A 15,211-nucleotide genomic window follows, 5' to 3' on the forward strand; every position below is an offset into this window, starting at 1 on the left:
GCCTTAGCAAAGATAAAGGGACATTTATACCATATACACAAGATGTGGACTGAAGAAGATCGCTTGAAATGGGAAAACGACGATCACTTGTTATGGAAATATTTTGATAAAGTAGATTTCTACACATCGAAATGTAAATTTTGTAAAAAAATTTCTAAACTATCATATATACCAGATCTAAAAACACATCTATTTCATCAAAATTTGCACATTCAAGAAATAAAAGCCGCTATATACGAAGAAATTGCAAATAAGTCACTATCGCAATATTTCGAATTTAATGAGGAAAACTTTAGTGCATGGTGTAAATGTTGCTATAACTATGGAGAGGACATATTTTACGGAACAGATGCCTTAATTCGTCACATACAAAGTGATGAATGTATAGAAGATCGTAATCGATTTAAAGATAATAGCGTGAACAGAATGACACAACAATCTATAGCCGATGAAAATGCAAGTACAAGTTCACATCATGATAATATAAACAAACAAGCTCCTATAAATCGAGAAAATGAACAACGGTAACTGTTATTTAATTAAAATGTTAATCTGTTTCATTTTTCTTAAGTTATTAATATATTATCTACATTTTAATATGCATTAAAAGTTAAGAATATTATTTAATTTAATCTATACATATATATATATATATATATATATATATGTATAGATTAAATTAAATAATATTCTTAACTTTTAATGCATATTAAAATGTAGATAATATATTAATAACTTAAGAAAAATGAAACAGATTAACATTTTAATTAAATAACAGTTACCGTTGTTCATTTTCTCGATTTATAGGAGCTTGTTTGTTTATATTATCATGATGTGAACTTGTACTTGCATTTTCATCGGCTATAGATTGTTGTGTCATTCTGTTCACGCTATTATCTTTAAATCGATTACGATCTTCTATACATTCATCACTTTGTATGTGACGAATTAAGGCATCTGTTCCGTAAAATATGTCCTCTCCATAGTTATAGCAACATTTACACCATGCACTAAAGTTTTCCTCATTAAATTCGAAATATTGCGATAGTGACTTATTTGCAATTTCTTCGTATATAGCGGCTTTTATTTCTTGAATGTGCAAATTTTGATGAAATAGATGTGTTTTTAGATCTGGTATATATGATAGTTTAGAAATTTTTTTACAAAATTTACATTTCGATGTGTAGAAATCTACTTTATCAAAATATTTCCATAACAAGTGATCGTCGTTTTCCCATTTCAAGCGATCTTCTTCAGTCCACATCTTGTGTATATGGTATAAATGTCCCTTTATCTTTGCTAAGGCTATATGCCTGTCATGAGTGTAAAAAATTGTGTTACAATTATTTATATTGCACTGGACAGTAACATCGTCTAATCTAAGAACATGTTCCCACGCCCAATAATCCGAAATCGCTTGAATTGCCATTACGTCCACACAGTATCACGATATGTCACTAAATATGAATTATCGATTACACTGAGAAAAATATTCAGGGAAACTGTTTGGAAAAGGTTAAAGTGAAATATGTTTGTCTTTATTAAAATATAAATATTTATTTATTTGTTTCTATTGTAACCGTAAAGTCATACAATCTCGTTTACATTTATTCGATTTTTAAAATCATTTAAATTGACATTAATATTAATGTTTTGTCAACCCTTAATAAACTAGAAAACAAACTTAATTGCTATATAAAGTTTATATAATTTGAGTTAAAAGAATTAATAGAAATGTTTCATTTTATAACAGATTTTTGGTATTTTGTTTTTGAAAATTAATTATATTATTAAAGTATTTGCAGATACATGTAACAAATTAATTTTTTTCTTCACTATAGAATAAAATATAATATTTTCAACATGATATAATATATTTATTTTAATATACATTTAGTATAGGTACTATCTTTCTTCTTCTCTGTTTTTCTCTCCTCTCTCTCTCTCTCTCGCACTTATTTTCTTTCTTTTTTTTCTCTCTCCATCTCTTTCTTTCTCTGTATGTCTTCTTCTTTTCAAATAATTTATACATAATGTTTAAATAATGAGGATATAAATAAAGAGATGAGGTTACAATGTTCTTTGACAATAGATAAAAACTTGAACTTTGTGGATTTATACAATTTCAGTATAAATGAGGAATTCGATAAAACGGACGTGCCTTTAACACTGGTTTCACTTCATACTCATAGTAGATAATAAGCCTAAGAAAGTTAGGAAAATGGAAGTTGAGGCAAAGATGTTTTTGACTGAAAATATTTGTCACATATGCAATATTAACATTTTTGACGTTTTTATTTGAGTAGTAATACGTTCGGTAATACATCTCTATAAGATTCTTGAGACGCATTTGCGCGACAGAGAAACATGTCGCAAGCGTCATGAAATATACTCCATGTGATATTAATCCGCAGACGAGAGCGAATGCCCAAGTGTACTCGTCACATAAATTGCATTTTCGATAAAACGTCTCATTCACGATTGATTTAAAGAAAACATCAATATATAAACTATTTTTAAACTAATTCATATGGTAATGATGTAGAAAAAAGTTTTATATAATATATAAGAACATAGCAAAATATACATATTATAAATTAGATATTTTAAAAGAAAACTGAAATCATGAAACACATTAACTATGATAAATATTAGTAAATAATATAGTCTCTAATAATTTAGGAACAAAACATGTACGTTTTAATTATGCCTAAGTGTAGGCTAATTTCTATCATAATATGCATAAAGTAATGAAAATATAGAATATATTAGAATTAAATTTAAAAAAATGTTAACGCTATTAAATATAAAACGATTGCAAATATTGAATATAGTACAGAGGAATGGTGTACTGAGGAACTGCTAAAACAGTGTAAAAGGAATGAGAACGATAAGAAGCTATGAAAAAGGCTAGACTACTATTAAAATTAAAATATTTACCTAACTATTGTTACCAAATCGAATAGTAAAGTTAAGTGAGATTTAAATGTAATGTAATGTGAAAAACTTAATAATTAATTTTTTGTCCGAAGCAAAGAATCACGTTAAGTTCAATTTATGAGAGAATGATCCACAAATAGATTAAATAGTGGAGATATAGAAATTAAAGATTTAAAATAGTCGATTTTACACACAAAAATAAAAACAAATCAACTAGTTAAAGATTAAAATTAAAGTAATATTTTAAAAATTATAGTAGAAATGATTGTAAAGAGAAAAAATATAAATGGACTAAATATTAAAATTTTCAAAATATTCAAACATTTAGTGCTGCAGAAAAAAGATAAACGAAATAAAAATTGAATAAGTAAATCGTATATGCTGTAATAAGTCACACTTATTTTTAATTAAGTAAATAAAACATGGTTTTGAAATTGTCAACTTCTTAATTAAAATGCGTTTTTTTTGCGTTATTATTATCTTTTTATCAGCCTTCGAATAAGAACGTGTTTAATAAAAACTCTATACAATTGCAAATTAAAATGCAATTTCGAAACATTATAATTAATTTTGGTATGTCAAACTTTTTAAAACTTGTACTTGATTTTAAGTAATAAAATAAATTTTATGTATAGACTAGAATAATAAATACACAATCAAAATTTTAACAATTCCGGAAAAAATATTACAATTATATATATATATATACGAGTATATATAATTGTATATGTTTATAAAAATGTCACTTATTAAGAATCATTTATTATTTTATGTAGTTATATACGAAACTTTTCCTCGTGATTAAATTAGTAATATTCGAATTATTTATATAATTTGAACAACTGAATTAAGCCGACAATAATGATTTTTAATAATTTGAGTATTATTATCCGCAGTCTTAGTCTACGTTTATTATTCTAGTACAAAATTTGTAATTTTATGTAATTTATCTGCACAGGTTACATAAGACAATATATACAAATAAATTGAAACTTAAAGAAAATTTAAATATTTGCAACACTATTGGTAAGCAGTTAAGACAATTAGTAAGCAACGTATTAATAAACTGTGTTTTTAAATGTATTTATAGTTGATGCTATGATAATTATAAAATTGCTTTACTATTCAAAGCAGGTAATTACTCGTCAAATACTCGTTTACTTCTTTTTATCTTGCAAGATTTACGTCAAAATCATAGTTATTATTTTTATGAAATATGATATGCAAATTTTGTCTAGAGCCTTGTCAATTATTGCTATATAACTCACATATTAACACAGAATAAGATTGCATTGGAATGATATTACTGTAAAGAGAATAGTAAGATTATATTTTTGACATTTATGCATTATTACATTATTGTAATCAAAATTAGAAACTCTATTAGTTCTAGTTTTTAAAAAGAATGTTCGACTACTATTTAAATTTTTGAATACTTGCGCAATTACATGTGGGAAAATATTTATCAGTCACTGATTATTTTGACACAAGTAACAGCGTATTTAAATTAATAGAATTTAACATAGATTTTTGATAATTTTGTTTAATTTTGAATTAATTCACATATATGAGATGATTAACTCCAATTTATATAATCCATATTTGTATAATCGATATTAAATCTTCAATTTTAATATACTTGTACATAATAGATTATATTAATAAATCTAGAAGAATAAGACAAATTAATATTAATAACAAAATTTCTTTATTTTTATTGATCTTGATTATGAGAAGTTTGCCAATTGGTATAGCCATAAGAACTTATTTCTGTATTTTTGTCAGGTATAGACGGTATTTCCATCTATTTCTTATATCTTCAACACAAAATAGATTGATTTTAAATATATTATTTACATTAATAATCATTATAATAAAAATATACATAAATTAAATATTGTTTTAAATTTACATAAAGACTATTTTTAAATAAATTATATACAGGGTGGGGCAAAAGTCCCGCTACCATTGCAAAATTGCACGTCTACACACAGCACAACGGTTAAAGCTAAACTGAGCTATACGTCACATAACCAAGATGGCGCGCAATCAAAATGGTAGCGGGACTTTTGCTCCACCCTGTATAATACAATATTATAATACCTAAAAAGTATAAAAAATTTTAATATTGGTAACATTTACTTTTACTGATTTTCTAGGTTTTCAGAAATTTGCCAATTTCTATTGTCATGATAAGAATTTATTAAACCACAATTTTATTCAATCACACACACATGTACTCTCGTCTAAATCTGTCCACTTCATTATATCTAAAGTCCACTTCATTATCTCCACATTGAATATTATCAAAATAATCTTCATATTTTTCATTTACTTGATTTTCTTCAAAACTTGATGTAGATTTAAAATATATTATTCAATTTGATCAATCATGATTAAAAGTATATACTATGTCAAATATATAATAAATATAATATTTAAAAATTTGTAAAGTTTTTCTTGAAATATAAAATATTCAATTCTGATATTATGTATTGTTACATATAACAAATCAAACTAATAAGAGAAAAAAATATTAAAATATTAATATTAATTAAACATTTACCTTTGTTCAACTGCTTGTGTTCTAGGATTTTGACAATTTGTATTTTCATAATTACTCGGTGCCATATTTTCTGTTATGGATTGTGGAGTCATACATGTTATTATCTGCAATTCCTTCTAGAAATCTTGGTTCATTCGAAATGATTCTAAAATAGATTGATATATTGATTGAATCTTTTAGTTAAGAATAAATTTGTTAGTTTCTACTTAATCAATTTTTGTTGGCAAACGTTCACATTAAGATTAATATTATAAATTATATCAACTTTGACTCGAATGAAATTAAAAAGCAGTTAGTACAAGCTTATAGGTTTAAAAACATTTTTTGATTTTTTACTATATGATTACTACAACATCGGTTATACTTATTGTAATAAACGTAAATAATTAAAATAAGTGATATACTTAAATTTTTAATTCTTAATTTTTATTGAAAGTGTATATTACATTAATAATTTAAGAAAAGTGAAACAGATTAACGTTTTAATTAAATAACAGTTACCGTTGTTCATTTTCTCGATTTATAGGAGCTTGTCTGTTTATATTATCATGATGTGAACTTGTACTTGCATTTTCATCGGCTATGGATTGTTGTGTCATTCGGTTCACGCTATTATCTTTAAATCGATTATGATTTTCTATACATTTATCACTTTGCATGTGATGTTTTAAGGTATCTGTTCCGTAACATATTTTTTTTTTATCATTACAATATTTACACCGTGCTCTTAATTTTTTTTCATCACCATCGAAATTTTGCGATAGCGACTTATTTGCAATTTCTTCTTGTATAGCAACTTTTATTTCTTGAATATGAAATTTTTTTAGATGCTTTTTTCGATGTGGTCTATATGCTGGATAAGAATGTTTACAAAATTTACATTTTGATAAATCTACTTTGTTAAAATATTTCCATAACAAGTGATTGTCGTTTTCTCATTTCAAGCGATCTTCTTCAGTCCACATCTGGTGTATATGGTATAAATGTCCCTTTATCTTTGCTAAGGCTCTATGCGGGTGAGAAGTTTTAAAAATTCTATAACAATTATTTATATTGCACTGAACAGTAACATTGTCTAATATAAGAATATGTTCCCACACCCAATTGTTTGATATTCCTTGAGTTGCCATTACATCTACACAGTATCGCGATGTGTCACTAAATAGGAAAACATCGATTACACTAAAAAAAATATTCGAGGAAACTGTTTGGAGAAGGTTAAAGTGAAATATGTTTGTTTTTATTAAAATATAAATATTTATTTATTTATTTCTATTTTTGTCATCGTATAGTCATACTATTTCGTTTATACTTATTTGGTTTTTACAATCATTTAAATTGACATTAATATTAATTACATTACTTAAGATACTGAAGTTAATTCATTTAAATGAATATATAATATATAGTAGTTTAACATTTTAACATTCAGACCGGAGTGGCGTTTCGTATCTTAATTAATGTATTTTAACACAAACAGTTTTGTTTCCAATCACATTATTAATATTAATGTTTTGTCAATCTTAATAAACTTAAAAAAAACAAAACTTATCTGCTATATAAAGTTTATATAATTTAAGATTGTTTTTATTATTTTTTGTTTGTATCATTATTACAGCATGCATTATATCTATTATTGTAATTATATATTAAATAATACCGTCTAAGTTTTTAGTACAGATTGAAAATATAGAATTATGTGATATACTCGTATAACAAAACATTATTATCACATTATTTTATATATCATGTTTTACAATTTTATAGTAATAGGTAGAAGTATAATTATATTTTTAATGTACTTATAACTGCAAATTAGCTCTAGTTTTTTACATAAAATCTTTACAGACATTGTTTCGTTTTTTATTAATATTAATTTATTAAAATTATGTTTAGTAAGTTTTTTTAATGCATTAAAAAATTTTTTTTATATATAATGCTATTAGTAATTGTTTGTGATAAATTTTTGGTAAAAAATGTTCCCTTTTGCTAGCTTTCTTTCAGCTCTGAATTTTCATCATTTTTTGCATTTTTTATTTAAGTGATAACGCATTTGGGCTTACCTTCTTATGAGATTTTTATATGTCGCAGTGATGCAGCGGCAGAGGAACGTGTTGAAAACATCATCAAATAAACTTTATGTGATGTTGATCAATACATAGAGTATATGTCCAAGAGCGTATTTATCACATAAATCGTATTTCCTATAAAACATTCAAACGATTCGTCCATGATCGATTTAAAGAAAAGATTTTCATCGATTTGTCGACGTGCCTGTATATCCGACGGCACGCCGAGAGCTTAAACGTAGACAATGATATCACCTTTTCCCCGGTTATCGATCCACGGGAAAAGTCCAACATGGATGTAAACGACTGTCTTTCATGCTTTGGAAAGTGTTGTCCAATCAAGAATTCTTTGAGAATATTCCTGATAAAGAGCGTGTATCTTTACGTGTAATGCAAAAGGGAACTAATGTAGTCGTAGAACTGTGAACTCGTTTACGTCACAAACTCGTTTAGGGACCTCCTGATAGGGATTAGATTATCCGTATTGGAAAATTATATCGTGTCGAATAGAATCATGGCTTGGTGACTGTTATTTTAAACTGTTCTAAAATTATTATATAGTAATTTTCGAAAAAATTTCAAAAGTTAAAGTTAACTTTTTGATATCACTGTGGATAGATATCTGGCGACTGTTTTTTTACTTTATATACTGTACTTTTTTAATTAAAGATACGTACATTTTCTTACTGTCGTTATATTCCTTAATATCTATAAACGTTTTGGTGGAAAGAAATGTATTATAATATGTTCACTTTTGTGCGATATTTTTATATCTGCAAGATGTTGTACGTACAGTATAGTACCGAAACGTTAAGTTTGCCTTATTATATATGATATAATAGATAAATTAAATATATTTAATCTGATAAAATATAATAAATACATATAGTAAATTTAATTTAAACTTAAATTGAAGTTAAATGAATTTTCAACGGTTATGCGATTAAAATTTTACAAGGCAAATAACACTTTAGAATAAAAATAATAACTTTTTCATTTTTCGATTTTGTGTAAATATATAAAAATATGGTATTTTGTTGTTGATTCATTTGGTGTCATTCGCGATTTTGAAATTACGCGGTTAGATCTCTGGAATTTATTATGAGACTTTTTTTTGCTGGAAGGGAGAACAGGCGATATCTTAGATAACTCGGATGGGATGCACCATCTCGGTTCGCGCCACATCCTTTTCGAACGAATTTAACCTGTAACGTGATAATTTGGCTATATTCAGGATTTTATGTTAATTGTGATTAACTAAACATAAAAATTAAGAAATAGAATTTGACTCTGTTATACAAATATTTCTTATAAAATTAACGAAATGACTTTAGAACGTTTTTTTTTTATAATTTAGATAAAGATGAATAGTGAAAGATGATAAGGAAAGCAAAAAAGTTTGACGTGAATTCATATTACAAAACACATTTAATTTTGAAACTTTAACTGTGAATTAACTATATAAAATTAATATTAATTGTAACGAATATTGCAGTTTACAGCTTCCTTATAAACATACTAAACATACATAAATCAATTATACAAAAGACTGAACTAACAAGTGCGAGTGCTATTGTCGTCACATTCTTGTGTCTGTGAAATCTGACGTGACGTTGACACGATGATTTATCAATTAAGAAAAAAAAACAATGACAATTTTAATTATTTTTCATAGTTTCACTGATTTACTATAATCCTTTGCTGAAGCAAAATAATTTATCTCCTTTCGTTTTCTTACATCCATCAACAAGAATACGGAAATTTGTTTCATTTAAATGTAATGTATGAGTAAAGACTCGTATAATTTATTTAAAGTTAACGTTGATCCATTTATGATTTACAACTTTCATCCCACTTGCAATTTGATATCTTGCGCAATGATTTTCTAAAAATTAATATTTTATTTTACAGGAATTAAAATTATACCAATAATAGTTAGAAACGAAGTAAGTAGAATATAAATATATTAATTTATTATAGAATAATATATGAAGAAAAATTACGTTTAGATATCTTATCACGTTGGTAGAATTAAATTCTTTACTAACGTCTTGGCACAAAATGAATGTATCCAATGCAGTAATGCTGCTAAAAAATATTGCGCATTGCTCAGATGTTCCTGTTTGGCCAGATAACATATTTGCTAGTTGAATTAATCTATCAGCTTTCCTTTTATTTAGATCTAAATATTCTGTTTGATTACATATATCTGTCTTATATATATATTGTTTCCCGCAAAGAAAGCACAATACTTTTCTAAAACATTCTTAATGAAGATATTAATCGCAAAGACTAATACGATATTACTTATTGGCAAAGTTTTTCTTTTCTTACTATTTAATCAAGCGTAAATATGTATAAGTATAGATAAGAAAAGAAAAAAAAACACATAGAAATGGTATAACTAAAATAACAGTTTAAAGATGGATTTACAATTTTTTACATGTCATGTATAATATAATGCAATGAGTTTACATAATATAATGATAGAAATGATTTTTTTTGTATTGAAAAATTAGTGCTTACTTTTACTAATAAAAAAAAATGTTAAGTCATTACTATCAGCTTCTAAAATTTTTAATTTTTTATCGTGAAATTGAAATTGGTTGATTTTATGTAATTAGATTCCATTCTGTGAAAGCCTAAATTTTTATTATATATTATCAAATAGTAACCTATATCAGCCATAAATACCTGTAAATTTTCATATTTGTATGTTAATTCTTATACAATACTATGGTCAATTCAATGCCTTATTCCTACTATCCATAATATTAGACCATTGGGTAGACCAAGACATAGATGGGAAGAAAATATTAGAATGGACCTTAACGAAATGGGGTACGAGAGTCACAAATGGAGGGATCTGGCTCAGGGACGGGAACAGTGGCGGGATTTGGTATTTGCGGCAATGAGCTTTCGAGTTCCTAACGTCTAATAATAATAATAATAATAATAATAATTCCTACTATCGTGGATAAACACTAAAATCCATTTATGTTTTCATCTATTTAAGATGATTAAAAAAAATCTCTAAAAATTCACAAACATACTCGTACATTCAACTTTCTAGAACATAAATGATTAAACTTCATTTTGGAAAATTACAAAATGTATTATAAGTTATAATTACCAAAAGATTCATAACTTGAGGACTTTAGGAAAAAGAGTAAGGAATCGCTCGCGGTTCACTAGAATAGTACTCAGAGTTCGGATCCACGATAGTAGGGTACAGATTAATATATTATTTAATTAGTATAATAACTGCATTCTGAATTAAATCACAGAATGGATATATATTTGAGTACAGAACAAAGAGCTGCAATTTTGTGTGACTAAAAAAAGGGCCTAAGAAAATACTATACTGACACTCGTAATATTTATGCGTCTACAATCTGAAACATAAACAAGTGATGTTACGAGCAATCCAGTGCCTTTTTTATTGTTAGCGATATGAGATGGAATGGGAATATTTTTAATAAATATATCAATTTTTATCTAAGATGAATAATTTTAGAAGACAGACAGCATCTACTCGATTTTGTCACTATCCAGAATGAAGTGATTGCATTTGATCTAATGCAAAAATAGATATGCATAATACGTAATAATACTATATACACAATAGCTGTATATTGCTTTATAAAAGATTAATATCAGACGATATATACATTTATAATGCTATTGTAGTCATTTTTATTATACCACAACTAATTTGGATATATACGGATACAAAAGTGAATCTGCTGGTTCTATTTCGTTAGATACTATCATCAGAATAGCTGCCACTTCTTGATTTCTTACTGCAGTAACGAATATTCTACTATCTGCAAAAATTTTATTTGTAAAAAATTGCATGCTATTAAGACGTGTTTTATGGCAAATATATTCTATTATAATAATGCCATATTTATTTTTTACCAATATATTTAATAGAACGTTAATTATAAAATAAATTGCGTTTACTAGTGTAAAGGTACATTTTAATAAAGAAAAATGTAATTATATTTATATTTTAACGTAAAATACATCGAAATTCATTAATTTAGTTTGAATAGTATCATACTTTGTGTCCTATGTAAAACGCATGAGTTAGGATTATATTTATCAGAAATAGCGTCCTTCTTTTGCTCCTCATCTTCATTTTGCCAGCGAAGTTCAATACATTTTTTATCGTACTTTTCTAAATTAACACCAAAGCTTACAATTACGGTTAAAATTTCTATGACAAATAAAGATAGCTTTATTTTCAGCATAATATAACTATTATACAATAAAATAACGTAACTAAATTCTATCATAGGCACGTATTTTACAAGTATAACGAATTTATTTATGATAGCTTATCACAATGTAGCTGATATTTAGGCATGGAAAGACTTTCTGACTTAATACATGTGAAAATAGTTTTCAGGAAAACTGTTATTACATTAGCGAGAGATATAATCCTAATGTGAAGTTGGCATGACATTTCATTATAGTTTAAAAACAAAGATAGTTCCAGTACCTTTCATAATTCTTACTAATAAACATTAAAAAAAGTTCCGCATTCTAGCTGCTACACTTTATGATAAAACTTATCTAATTCTGTATGCTTTGTAATAAACACGCCTTGTTGTATCGATATCTTATAACAATAAAAAGTAAAACTACTAAGATCATGCCTTTTACTCCATGATTTTTTTTATATAGACACAGTTACATATGTTTTATTGTAGATATTGTATAATATTATGGTGAAAGATACTTTTTTTATCATCTTTACTTCAATATGATATATACTGATTCAGAGTTCGAATGTAATACTAATAGTAATTTTATTGTCCTAACTTTCAAAGTTGTACGCATTACATTAAGGTCAATCTGTGACTGACTCTAACAGTCCGTCACTTCGATGTCTCGTCTCTCTGGAAGGCTATATAGCTTCCATAGTAAATGAAATTATCATCGACAGTGATTTCTACAAAGTACATGCCGATTACATTGCTACTACACGTGCATACGCTCGAGGCGATTAACATTTCATAACGAATCGCGAATCTATTTTCGCAGCGACATAAATCCCTATCCGGTCTCGGCGTGAAGAAACTCATCGGATATTAAGTCCTAATTAATGTGTAAAGCGGACTCTGTATGCGCGTCGTCGCAGTAAACTGTAATAAAGTTGTGAATATGTTGCTATTTATACAAATGTCTTGGTAGAATGCATGTCTTTACGAACAGATGCACCGTAGAATTAATGTAGCCATGAATATAACGATAGAACCCGTTAATAAAGTTGATCGGAGACACTATTTTTTAATAAATTAAAATTCCACTCTTCTAAATTTATTTTATTAAACGCATTTTCTTTGTTATAATTAATCTTATATGAAATTGTACGCATTTTGCGATGCGCTATCTTAATGTGTCACATGCAATTAATAATGTACGTTTCTTTAGATATTAAGTCATTGAATATTGTTGTTATGTGTGTGTGTTGTTATGTGTTTTATTAATTTTCGGAGAGGATGAAATGACTATATATAATGAAATGAATATATAACTAAAAAAATTTAATTTTTCGTTTTTCAAATGCAAAGTTCTAATTTTTGCAAAACTAATTTTTTCATTTTCTGTCTTTGTATTTTCTATCTTTGTATTTTCTGTACCAATCAGAGTATACCAGAGTAGTTCAGCTAGTATTGTATAACTCGCGCGATATTCTAAAATAAACCCACTGATAAATAACATTCTTCTCGCACGACTGTCATTTTACGTACTCGCGCAAGCGGTCCAATATCAGGTGCGTATGCAGTGCGTCATCTCGATAGGATCTCGAGTCTCATATACGCGATTCGACACGACGACTGAACATTCCGCCTACTTACCTCTCGTACGATCCGCTCGAACTCGCAAGGCACTCGTCGAATTTTGTCTCGTCGTCTACTCTCGTCCCACCGTTTCCACTCTTTGAGATCTGTTCTCGCGATTATCGCGTGTACAAAAACGCTTCAACTCCCGACAGGTCACTTTTAATGAGATTCATGGATAAAACAGTGTTAAAAAATTTGCAGCGTTTTTATATCTTCATATTTTAGATTTTTCACGATATAGCGATAATTAATTTCTATTAAATTTATCACGCTATACATTTGATTGAATAATATCCATTTCTATCGTCACATGTATAACGCACTTGATATGAGCGTAATGCAGACTTAGAGGAAAATATAACATATTGATACATGTAAATCCAGCTCAAGCCAGTCGGGCATCCAGATTGAACTGAAGATTGAATCGACTAGTTATCCATCATTCGGATTGGTTGTCACAACTCAAAGTTTAAAGCTTGAAAGAATCTCTTTTTAAACAACTCTCCGGCCTTCAGGCAGTAGAATACTTTGATCGATAGTGATTTAAGGTGTTCCTCGTAACGGGAAATGAAATAGTTGAGTCACAATAGATACGTGTATAGATATCATTGATGATATAGTAATTAGAACACAAACATTTGTCTGTAATTAATGCAGAGATCATTAATTACCGAATTCTTAAGTTCCATAAAAGGTAGCGATTTTATTGTATTATTTATTATTTTATAATCTACTCATTAAATGAACGTGTAATATTATTATATATATTAATTCTTTAATAATGCCTTAACTTTATTAAATATGTATTATAAATAATTGTTTGAACAATGCGATTTTTTTCTGTCCGATTTGACGTGAAATCGTTTACATGTATACATATATAAATAATAAATGATGAGTGTTTTATCATCGCTGATATTAGTCATATATGTATACATATACATATATAACTAATATCAGATGATAAAATACTTATTATTTATTATTATTTTATATTTATGCTTCTATTTTGTGTGTGTGTGTGTGTGTGTGTGTGTGTGTGTGTGTGTGTGTTTTATAACTACTTTTTAATCAGAATTAAATTCTCTAAAAGCGGGAGAGAGCTAATAAGATAAATTTCAAACTTCATTCTTTAACTGGCATGAGGTAATAAACAATGACAATGGATTTTTTTAGAAAAAAACAAATCATGTTCATACTTAATGGACAGGCGCACTTTTGACGAATTATTTGACAGCATGACTCTATTATTATCGCACCTTTATCATAGTATAAGGGAATGATGTCTCGTATCTATTAAATGCAAAATATTGTCGCACATGTAATCGATTATTTCACAGAGTCAGCTGAGAATCCTTTCTCGATACGAGAGATGAGAGATACAGGGTTGATCGAGTCGAACAACGTTTAATGTCCATTCGCGCGTAGTCGTCACGAAATAAGCGATCAAAAACGATCCGTGGCAGGCCGCGCACGAGACAGTTTTCGTCTTATCTTACATTCCATTACGCGGACAAGCTCGGGGACGACGGGTGGAAAGCTGCTTTAATGGCGGTTATCAGATTCAAAACCAATATCCTACGCAAGGATAAGTCAGGCCGGGGCTCGGCTGAATGATGTGGGCAGATAATCATGCGAAGCGAAGGTATCTCGACGCCACATGTCTTTCAATCGCCACATACGTCTCTTTGCGCATGATGGATATATCTTTTCTATGTATGCATTATATATATATGAGTATATATATATATATATATATATATATATATATATATATATAT

This window comes from Trachymyrmex septentrionalis, unplaced genomic scaffold, assembly GCF_001594115.1.
Source record: "Trachymyrmex septentrionalis isolate Tsep2-gDNA-1 unplaced genomic scaffold, Tsep1.0 scaffold129, whole genome shotgun sequence".
NCBI lineage: Eukaryota > Metazoa > Arthropoda > Insecta > Hymenoptera > Formicidae > Trachymyrmex > Trachymyrmex septentrionalis.